Source organism: Podarcis pityusensis (assembly GCF_964106645.2).
Source record: "Podarcis pityusensis genome assembly, chromosome: 4".
In the NCBI taxonomy this organism is placed as follows: Eukaryota; Metazoa; Chordata; class Lepidosauria; order Squamata; family Lacertidae; genus Podarcis; species Podarcis pityusensis.
In genome coordinates this window covers 7,397,043-7,407,314 of record NC_138027.1, presented here as the reverse complement: position 1 = coordinate 7,407,314, position 10,272 = coordinate 7,397,043, and the positions used below count along the sequence as shown (strand labels likewise).

The 10,272-nt window shown below is 47.4% G+C and overlaps 1 protein-coding gene across 5 annotated transcripts in view; it reads right to left on the bottom strand.

Annotated features, from left to right (window-relative positions):
• Positions 1–1,730: 1,730 nt before the first annotated feature.
• FAM168A (family with sequence similarity 168 member A) overlaps positions 1,731–10,272 on the bottom strand; it is a 177,660-nt gene continuing 169,118 nt past the window's right edge. For all 5 annotated transcript variants that reach the window (XM_081002413.1, XM_081002410.1, XM_081002414.1 and 2 more), the window contains one exon: positions 1,731–7,187. The gene's annotated coding sequence lies outside the window, so the exon portion shown is untranslated. The remainder of the gene's footprint in view (positions 7,188–10,272) is intronic.

Here is a 10,272-nt window from a genome sequence, read left to right as displayed (position 1 = left end):
TGTCGATGGGCTCTTAGCGCCTGCTAGGTTTGCTAACGGGATGGAAATGTTCACGGTTCAAAGGGGCTGCCCCTCTCCCTGCAAAAGGGGAGGGAAACCCAGACATGGCCCCTCTCTGGAAACCTCAAAAGCAGGCGCCGGGCATTTCTGCATGGTTTTTAAGCAGCAAGTGTACGTTCCCCTCGTTTGTTGGGTGCAGCCTTCTCACCTACAAATCCTCACTCAATTGCAAAATGCAGGTTGGCCAGACCAGCCAACCTCGCAGGGTTGCTGTGAGATTAAAGTGGAACACGGCCTGAGCTCCTCAGAGGGAAACACAAGTGAAAATTACCATATTTTTTGCTCCATAAGACACACTTTTTTTCCTCCTGAAAAGTAAGGGGAAATATCTGTGCGTCTTATGGAGCAAATGTGTGGTTGATCGCTGGCTCCCTTTTCGGCCCCGGCCCCTTGCCCAAGCCTCCATTGTTGAATGTTCTGCAGATGGAGGCTGTTTGTTTCCCCAGAGACATGCGACTGGCTGATTAGATTATCTGTCTGGAAACTGTAGAAACGGCTCCCTTTCCTAAAGAAGCTGCAGAACTGTGAGTTGAACTCCATAAAAACAATATTTTTTCCCTTTGCAAAGTAAGCTCAACAACTTTGAGCTGATCCTGAAAAAAACAGGGCTCTTCCCCTTTGCAAAAGAAGCTGCACAACTGTGAGCCGATCCCAAAAAAACTGGGGCTTTCCCCCTTTTCTCCTCTAAAAACTAGGTGCATCTTATGGAGCGAAAAATACGGTACTTTGCCAAAGAGAGATATCGTGCTGAAGGATGCTGAGAATGACTCCGCAAAGAACAGCCTTCCCCGCTCGGAGGCCTACAACTCGCATAGCACTGGCTGGCGCTGGCGGGAACTCGAGCCCCAAACTTCTGGAAGGCTGTCGTAGCCCATGGCAGAGAAAAGGCATCCTGACCCACTTGATGAAGAACTCTGCCCGATTGACTAGATCCTCACAGGTCACCTTGGCTGGTCGATGCGAAGCCCTAAAAATACTAAGTGAGGACAGACACAATCCATAACCTATGGTGGTTTCGTTTGTTTGTTTGTTTGTTTAAAAGGAATGTCACCACCAAATTTGGCATGACAAATAGAGGTCACACCAGAATGGTCCCACAAAGCTTTGGCTGGTGCCAAGATGGGAAATGCAAACTGGGTGCAATGTAAGCGGCTCACCCCCAAATTCTCTCTATCGAAGGAATTGCCTGAAAGCTTTTAAAAAGGTAACTGCGTGATATTTCATGGTCCTTATTGCTATTTTAAGCTGGTGGATTTGTTTGAAAGGTAATTTCTAGCTCAAGGGTTTTTGCGTGTGTTTAAAAAAGATGTATAAAAAGTGCAGAGATTTGACTTCACCTGGACAAAATTGTCTAGGGCACTAAAGCGAATGGGAGGGTGTGTGTGTCTTTTTAAACAATTGCCAAGGAGATGGAGGTTTGCTGGGAAAGTCAGCTCTGCTGTTCCCATGGGAATGTCGATGGTCGCACTGCAAGATTCCCGCACACATCCATGGAGACCCATCTGTCACAGCCCACAATAGGAGCCCTGTGTGTGCACGTCTGGGGACTGGGCTCAGAAGAACGTTACTGATTTGACAAAGGACGCCCTTTCCCAGACTGTCTTGTCTGTGGGCATGCAATCGATGCACAACCGCTTGCTGCCGCAAGAAATCTGGGCACTTTCCTTCCAGGGAAACCACACTTTGTCAGCACCCAAAATGCAAGCTTTTTTTTTTGCAAGGTGAAAATGGACATAGCCCCAGCACTAAGCTCCTCGTTTTGCAGTGGTCCTTATGTGGTTTGGACCCCCGGGAATTAAATGAGGGAAAGGATACTGCTGCAGTGCCAAGGGATGGCGCAGAGGAATAGTCGATTGCTGAAAATAATACATAAGTATTTTGGGGTGTGGAAAGGCCCAGATTTTTTGCAGTTAGGAGACTGACTAGGTTTAGATGGCATCGTGGTGCCAATATTCTCATGGATCTTTCTGTACACAGGGCACCCCTCAAGAATACTACACAGTGCCCAATGCCAACATGTGATCATTGCAATTGCCAATTAATGATGGTCTTCTGAATTCACATCTCAGAATTAACAGCTGAGATTGTGTGTGTGTGTGTGTGTGTGTGTGTGTGTTTTCAAAAAATCATTAGTACGTTTTTGCTTTCTCTTTCCTCTTTTTTTAGGGGGAGCCACCCAACAAACTGTTGATCAGCAAAAGCCCACAGACTTGTGTTCTGAAGTGCTCCCTGTAGCTTGAAGAAGCTTCCAACCAGTTCAACCATAAAGTTCCTCTAGTGAAGAATAATAAACATCAATCATTAAAAACAAAAACAAAAACTTAAATAACACTTATGGTAAAAAGCGCCTTTTAAATTACATATCTGAACTGCAAATAATTTTTTTAAAAAAAAATTAAAATTGACTAAGTTATTATGGTTCATAAAATACAGGAGCAAATACTCGCACACACTGTTCCGTTTTCCTGGAGTCGCGGTTGGGAGGCTGCTTTGAGGTGGGCTTCGGCCAGTACAATGATTAATATGCATTCTTTCGTGGGTCGATCGATTTCCAAGCACATGATTTTAAAGTGAAGGTTATTCTGCGGGGTCAGTTTAACAGCAGGAACTAGCATTGGCAGAGATCATCACAACATTTTCTTGGTTTCATTATTCACGGGGAAAGGGAGAGGGTGCAATGGATTCTTGAAATGCAAAAAAACAAAGGTGGTGTTGCAATATAGAGCCAACAGAAGCAGCAAAAGGGACTGCCCTAAGATGGCATCTGGCTACGACTCAAACACACACACACACAAAATTTCATTGCAGACATCATTCCCTGGCCCTCCGCTGACCCTCTTGCCTTCCCCAACCTAGCACTGCTCTCCCCAAATGCTTTCCAGCCAAGATTCAAAGGCTCTAACTTTATACAGCTATATACAAACAGAAACTCCAACGATTACTTGCTTTATCTAAACATTGGATCCCAATTACTTCAAGCTGCCTTCGTAAGGCCAGGTTTTCAGGAAGTCTCAGCTGCTGCCAAGCAGATCCACCGGCCTCACAGTGGGTACTGCTAGGAGGAGGAGAAGGAGCAGAAAGTAAAGAGAGGGTGAAAATGGGGGCCATTGGTTAAAAATATAAACCCCCACCGCCGCCACCCACAACAACCTGCACAGGACTTAGCAGGCCATGTGGCTCCAGGTGGTAGAATTTGGCTCTCCAGTGACTTCTCAGCCCTGCGTAGACCCTCCGAGCCTAGGATCCATCTAAAGGGCAGGATCCATAATCGCTTCCTGCCTTTCGGTGTAGGGGAAGATGGGTTCATTTCCCTGCTTGGCCGTAAAACATAAATCATGAAATGTTTCCTGATGCGAAGGGTGGTTGCTGGGCAGATAACGGCAGAAGCCAAGTTTATATGGACCAAGCACTGCAGAAACAGCCAAGGTACCAAGAGGACTGCCTGCAGGGCAGCACCCTGTGCCCAGAGTGGAAGGCTGCTTTCCGCAATGCCACTGGTATTTCTCTTGCCTTTGGATGGGGCGGCACCCAGGAAAAGGGGTGGCAGGATTAGGGAGCCCGGCTTGCGGCTAGCCCCCTTTGGCACAGCTCCTTCTCCAGCACAGAAAGGTCCCCCACACACCCTGGACCACCCAGGCAAGTTAGTTGGCCTTCAGAATGATGGACCCAAAGGTGTTTGTAGAAAGGATTCCAAAAATTGGGATGGGGCAATTTCTTCACAGCTCTGTACGTTAAATGAAACAACCACAATGATTAGCGGGGGGGGGGGGGGACCAGAGTTTTCAAAAATGATTGCCTTGGTTCTGCACACCGCAAGAGATGCATTAAGGACCCAAGAGGCCCCTGGTAAACTCTCACAGCCTTCGCAGAGGTCCCCATCAGCAACGAAGCGCTTGTGCTTTAGACCCGACACAAGCCAGCAACCATCCTGTGTGGCGCAAACAGTGTCAGATGAACAGGGCAGAGCCCCATGGAACTGTGCCCCCTTACAGGCTCCCCTTAGCCTTGCCCGCCTGGTATTTTGGCTCAGAAGATGGGACGCTTTGAACTGGACATTTGGGTCTCCTGGGTGCTCTTTGCTATCGCAGCTCTACGGGCCCCTTCCTGCCTCAAAAATTCCACAGGGCAATGGCTCCAGCTTCAGCAGCAGCTGGCCAGGGTGGCTGAGAAAGCACAAGGCCTTGCACAAAAGGTTTCAGGGCGAGGCCAGACAGAGACGCTGCTTGGAGCCCAGTGGCGCAGCCACATGGAGACCAAACACACCCTCGTCCCTTCCAGTTTATTCAGCCTGAAACATTTGCACTTTTGGTGTCTCTAACTCCTTCCGGCTACAGGTGATCCATGGCACAGGTGAGCAAGTTTCCCATCTAGGGCTGTCCATTGGCTTCATACTGCTGTCTCCTGTGGAGCGCCAAGACCCCCTGCCATGTCCCGTATGCTGCCCGCTGCACTCCCAAGCCTATCCCGCTTTCCCCCTCCCCTGCCTTTCGCCCCTGGGAGATGTGGTAGCTGGCAAACCATGCTCTGCTTCGGCTGTTTGCCTGGGCTCCTTGCCAGGGCTGCAAGCTCCGTCCCAGCCAACCTCCAGCTACTTGAAGCTTGCACCGCTCCCAGAATCTGCGTCCAGCAATACCCAGGGACCAAGGCAGGGCGCTGACTTGTCAGGAACCAACGGCTGCTTCCTGGGCACAGATCTAACAAGCCAGCAGAGGTCTCTACCAGACATCACGAGATGACGCCCTCCACGGATGCGAATACGTTGTTTCCCTTCCACCACACCAGCTTTCTATTTAAACTATTCTGTTTTCTCTCTCCTTTGGCAGATGCTGCTCCAGCCCGGCTGCTTCTCTAGAATAGGGGCAGCTGAGATGGTGCTCTATTGGCCACACTGGCTGGAGCTGACAGGCGCCCACAGGGCACCGCATTCCCTCCCCCTGTGCATTGGAAAGGAGTTCCCTTCCGATGAATGCTCTCCCCAGAGACCTTTCATCAGAAGCCACATGATGCCAGGGCTGCAATTAATCTGACAAAGAAGATCCCGGGAGCATCCTAGGTGAACGGAGATCTCCCAGGATGTTCCCAGGAAACCTAGAACCCAATCCTGCCAGAGGAGTAGATTTTCCACCCAGCCAAACGCCCTACAAGTGCTGCCTCATGTGCCCAGAGGGACCTCAGCGCCACACACACGACACAAAGGGATCCAGGCTAAAACTTCAGTGATGTTGGGCAGTGGCACACCCGCCAGTTGCGGCCTGTGCTCTTCTAAAGAGCCTAGAGGACACGTTGGAGCAGAGGAAATCCTAGCTCAATTCATCTCTGTTGAAAGCAAACAGATGATGGAGCAGCAGTCTCAATGTCCAGCTGCATAAGCATCTCTCCGAAATTTGCTACATTCCCTTGCTCTGCCCACCCCCCTGGTGACAGTGGAAGAGCCCGTCCTGTGACCAGCACTTCCAGACACCCTCCCTTGCTGGGGCTATCACATATTTAAACCTCACTTGCTCCTTATCACGATGGGCCCAGTCTGTCCCTTCTGCCTGACCTGCTGCCCACCCTTTTCACCCTGTGGGCAGCCATCCCAACTAGGAGGCTGCCAACCTTCCCGCGAGTTGCCCCACGCTTCAGAAATGAAAATTCAAGGGAACTGCCCCACTCCACTTTCAGGCCCACAGCGACGCTCGCTTAACCTCTCCAATCACATTCATAGTTAGTTGCATTCATTCGGGTTCATACTAAAAAGAAGCCACACACACACGTTCCCCAGACCCAGTCAGCTCCACACATTCTTGGGCCAATTCACACAACCGAATTGGTATGCTGGGAATGTGTCTTGTGCGAATCCGTGATAAAAAATACCGAGTCTGCAAACAGGAGTGGCAGCTGCTCAGTGCAACCCAACGCCTCGGATACTTCCGCATGTGCCAAACTAGAGAAGCCAAAAGGGAGGGGTGGGGTGAACGTTTCCTTTTATTGAAACGCCACTTCGCTTAGTTTGACTGAGCAGATCGGCCATGAAACAAGAGACCAGCTCAGCCTCTCCTTTGTTGCGCTCCGTGGAAGCAACTGCTGAAGCCCAACGGGTTATAAAACACACATCCCCTCTCTTCCCAACTTCCCTGCCTGTACGCCAAACATTAATTTGCCAACCTCTCTCACTTGATCTCCTCACCAAGCTCCCAATCATTCTCCTGTCTGAATCCAGAACACGGTCAGATGGCCATAAACACCAACAGAATGACTCTTGCTCACTTAAGGTTCTATGCCTGTATGCAAGTCCACCCCCCATTTCCTCTTCCTGTGGATCAGGGGAAGACGGGGGACGTCACAATTTAAAAATAAACCCAGGTTTTTTTTAAAAAAAACCTCTGAATAGTTAGCAGCTTCCCTGCTTCCTGTGACACGAGGGGCGGGGGTGGCCTGACACACCATTCATCCTTTTGCCTGCTCCTGCAAATGAAGGAATGAGCTCCACGTTTCAACGCAGATATAATGAACTGTAAATCTAATTCCGACACCTTATCTGGAAGACGCCAATTTTCCCGTGTCATGTTGTGGAAGATGGAACAATTGAAGATACAGATATAGACAGATAGGTAGGTAGATATTAATGGAACTGGAAAGGGCGAGGGGGAGAAGCCTGCTAGCCTGCCAGCACTGTGCTTTTTTTTTCCACTCAGAAACCCTGAACATCACCAGTCAATCATTTTTGCTAGTATTAAAAAAACCAAAATTAGACTCTGGGTGAAATGCATGACATCAGGAGACACTTGCGACGTGGAACTGGGGGAAGAGAGGAAGGTGAAGACTGGGGGATGGAAGGGGGAGGAAGAGGGGAGTTCAAAAGCACAAATATTGCTCAGCATCAGTGGGTGCCATGAAACAATTCTGAGTGGGGGAAGACGAGAGGAGAAAGGCAGTGGCAGCGAGAGAATGGGGCTATGGCAGGGAAGTGGCTTTTACAAAATCAACTAAAAAAAATAATTAAAAAATTAAACCCTACAGAATGCATAAAGTGACCCTTGCACTTCTTTTGTTTTTGTTCTTGCTAACAGACTTGGTGCCTTGGGACAGTTGCTCCAGCACCCATGTAAGACTTGAGTTGTTGCATACAATGTTTGACTCCAGATCTGCCGGAAAGAGAGAGAGAAAGAAAACAATAGGACAGAAGTTAGAAGCAGCAACGCAGAGAGACAGGCAAGGCTGGATTCACATCTCTCCCATCAAGGACCCAGCATTTGACAGATTTCACTCTTCCAGCCAGTCGACACCTTTGCCTGCGAGACTGGGTCCCCACCTCAGCTAAGTTGGTGCATCTCTCTGCGGAGGCTCAATTTAACAACCTCAGAGGAGTTTTGCATGTCAGATGTGGTCTGCCAGAAGAACAGAAGCATTTAGGACAGTGCCGCAAATTCACATGGTTTCCCAGTCCTATAGCGAAGCTACAACTCCCAAACTCACCGTTGGGCAAGGCTTTTTTAAGAAACAACCAAAGAGTCAGGTTTATTTGTGTGAGGGGGGGGGGGTTGGAAGGGGCTTGGGGTTACGAAAAGTATTACCCAATTGTGAACGGTGGGATTCTTTTGAAAGCTGCCTGAAAGAGGATTCACATCCCATCCTGCCACCACACAAGTATTTGTTTCGTCCCACAGTCGCGCCTCCAGTCAAACAGATTGTGCAGGCTTTATTGAAAGAAAAGGCAAAAACCTGCACAACCTGTTTGCTAGAGGGGAACGTAGGGTGAGCCACAATACCGATGCTACTAGGAAGAACATTTACAGGTGTTCATCCATTTCCATCCTGTGTATGACATCTGGATCTGCCCTCTTCGTTCTGCAGTTTTGGAAGGGAGAGTTGGCACTTAGGAGGAAGACTCTCTGCCAGCTCCCACCAACCAATGGTCCTAACTTCCGATATTTCAGATCAGACTCACCTATGCACTCCTATCAGAAGCTGAAGGGGCAGGTGGAGGAGAAGAACCTCTTCTAAGCTGGCCTGTGACCTGAACACAAGATCTCTTGGTAAGAGGGAGCTTATATTTAACTCCTCCTGCCCGATTTGCTGCCTCATGTTAAAGTCCTGTTCTGCTGAAGGTCCTGTTCTGACTAACACGCCCTGTGGCACCAATTGGAAACCTCTCCGACCGATGCAGGTGGAGGAATTTTGGCCTGTACCGCTTCTGTCTGTTTCCATTCCCTAAAGAAAGAAACAATTCCGCCATCGCTCCTTTCTCTCGGCAAAAATTGACCCTATTCAGGAGGAAGAGTTTTGTGTGTTGGCGAGCGAGCGCACCCCCCCCACACACAAATGCGTCCAGGTCCTCTCCTCTCCAAAGCCAATGTGATCTTCTTGTCAGTCTGCATTTCTTAGTACAAAAGTGTGCAGAGATCTTTCCCATTCTACTTAATCCAAGAGGGTTCTGGAAGCTTCTCTGTGTGAAAGAAACAAGCAGAAGGTTTGTGATGTTTGGGTTATCCCTTCTGAGAAGCTGAGTACAGTGGGGTTAAACTGGTTCTGTGATCTTTTTCTGTCAAGGTCATGCTGACTATAAGGAGCCTCTTTCTCTTTCTTTCTTTCTCTCTCTCTCTTCCTTCTGGTGTGGTTTCTATGCTCAGTGTTGAGGTTTAGTCTTCTTATAAGTTATTGTAAATTTAAGTTAAGTCTGCTGCAACTGGAATTCTTATGGACAGTGCCAATCCTGGACGTTTTGGATTTGTGACCATTATGCTGATTTGCCTTCAGTAGTAGTAAAGCTCTGCTGGATGAAATACAATTGCCTCTAGTCTACTTTTTTGGGAATCCTGCAACGTGCTTAAGTTTTTACTCTGCGAGTTCTGCTCTGGATCAATACTGAGTAGAATTTCATGACACCAGTAGCCCCATCAGTCATGATTCAGAAGGCAACAGAGAGGGGGATTTGCTAGGGCTCTTGAATATTATATCTCCTGGTGGCGCTTTCCCCTGAATACACTCTATTGCCATAAGCTGCTTTAATGTTCTTTTGTGATACAGTGGTATAAAAATATTTTTTGATGAACAAGTAAATAATAAATAAATGCACCCCTTGATCTTCTGCACCTCTTGGCAGAAAGCCCAGTGGGTCTTCCGCTCCACACAGGGAGGGCTGTGAAAAATCCACAGCAGCTGGATGTGCCCGGAAACTAGTAAAGGGTTGGTGGCGCATGCAGAAAGACTGGGAGCAGAGCCAACTTCAGCAGAGGTCGCTGGGCCTTGTTCTAGAGCAGGGCCGTCCAACAGGTAGATCGCGATCCACTGGTAGATCGTGAATGTTGACCCCACCGAATGTTGACTTCCCCCAAAAAACTCAACAGCCACTGCCAGTTTTTTTATAGTGGGAGTAGATCTCAGTCTCTTGAAAGTTGGACATGCCTGTTCTAGAGCAATGGGGTCTCAAAATGCCTCTGAGGGAGACTTCGGGCATCTGCAAAGGGAGGCTCAGGCCTCCTCTCATCTGCCTAGCAACAGTTCTTGCGCTGCTTCTCATTGCTGGGTTGTGGGGAAAGCAATTCCTCACCACCTGCACATACAGACAAATATTTCCTTTGAAACCCTGAAGGTGAGAACCAGGGTGGATAAAAATCATTAAAATAAAAAAATGATTTATTTTTTTAAAAAATTGGATTTTTAAAATAAAATGCTTTTGGAGGAAAAATCTTTCTAAAGATAGTTTTCTATTTAAGTTACATTAGAGGCCAAAGTCTATTCATTAGGAAATAATAATTTGTTTTAAGTTTTTCATGTGTGCTAAAACTCAGTCTAAGTTGTTTTTTTAAATTGTTTAACCACTCGGTCAACAAACATGGATGCATATGCTATAATGTTATTGTTTTGGTTAAATAAATTGTTTAAATTGTTATTAAGGAAGTGATTGTTTTTCTCCTTCCAATAAAGCACAGCAGAAAAGTTGTCCAAATATAAACAGTTAACTTACTCACAATTACTTCATAATTATCTATGTATTTCTAATAATATAACCAAATCAGTAATTTTTTATGTAACTGTAAAAACTACTCTGGAAATTTATGATTCCAAAAACGAAACCTTCATCTGGTTGTAAATATTAAGAAGATACCAGAAAGAATGAGTCTTTCTGTAAAAAAATGATTTAAATCAAGTCTTACTGACTACAGTCATACCTTGGGTTGCAGACGCTTCAGGTTGCGTTTTTTCAGGTTACGGACCCGCCGAAACCTG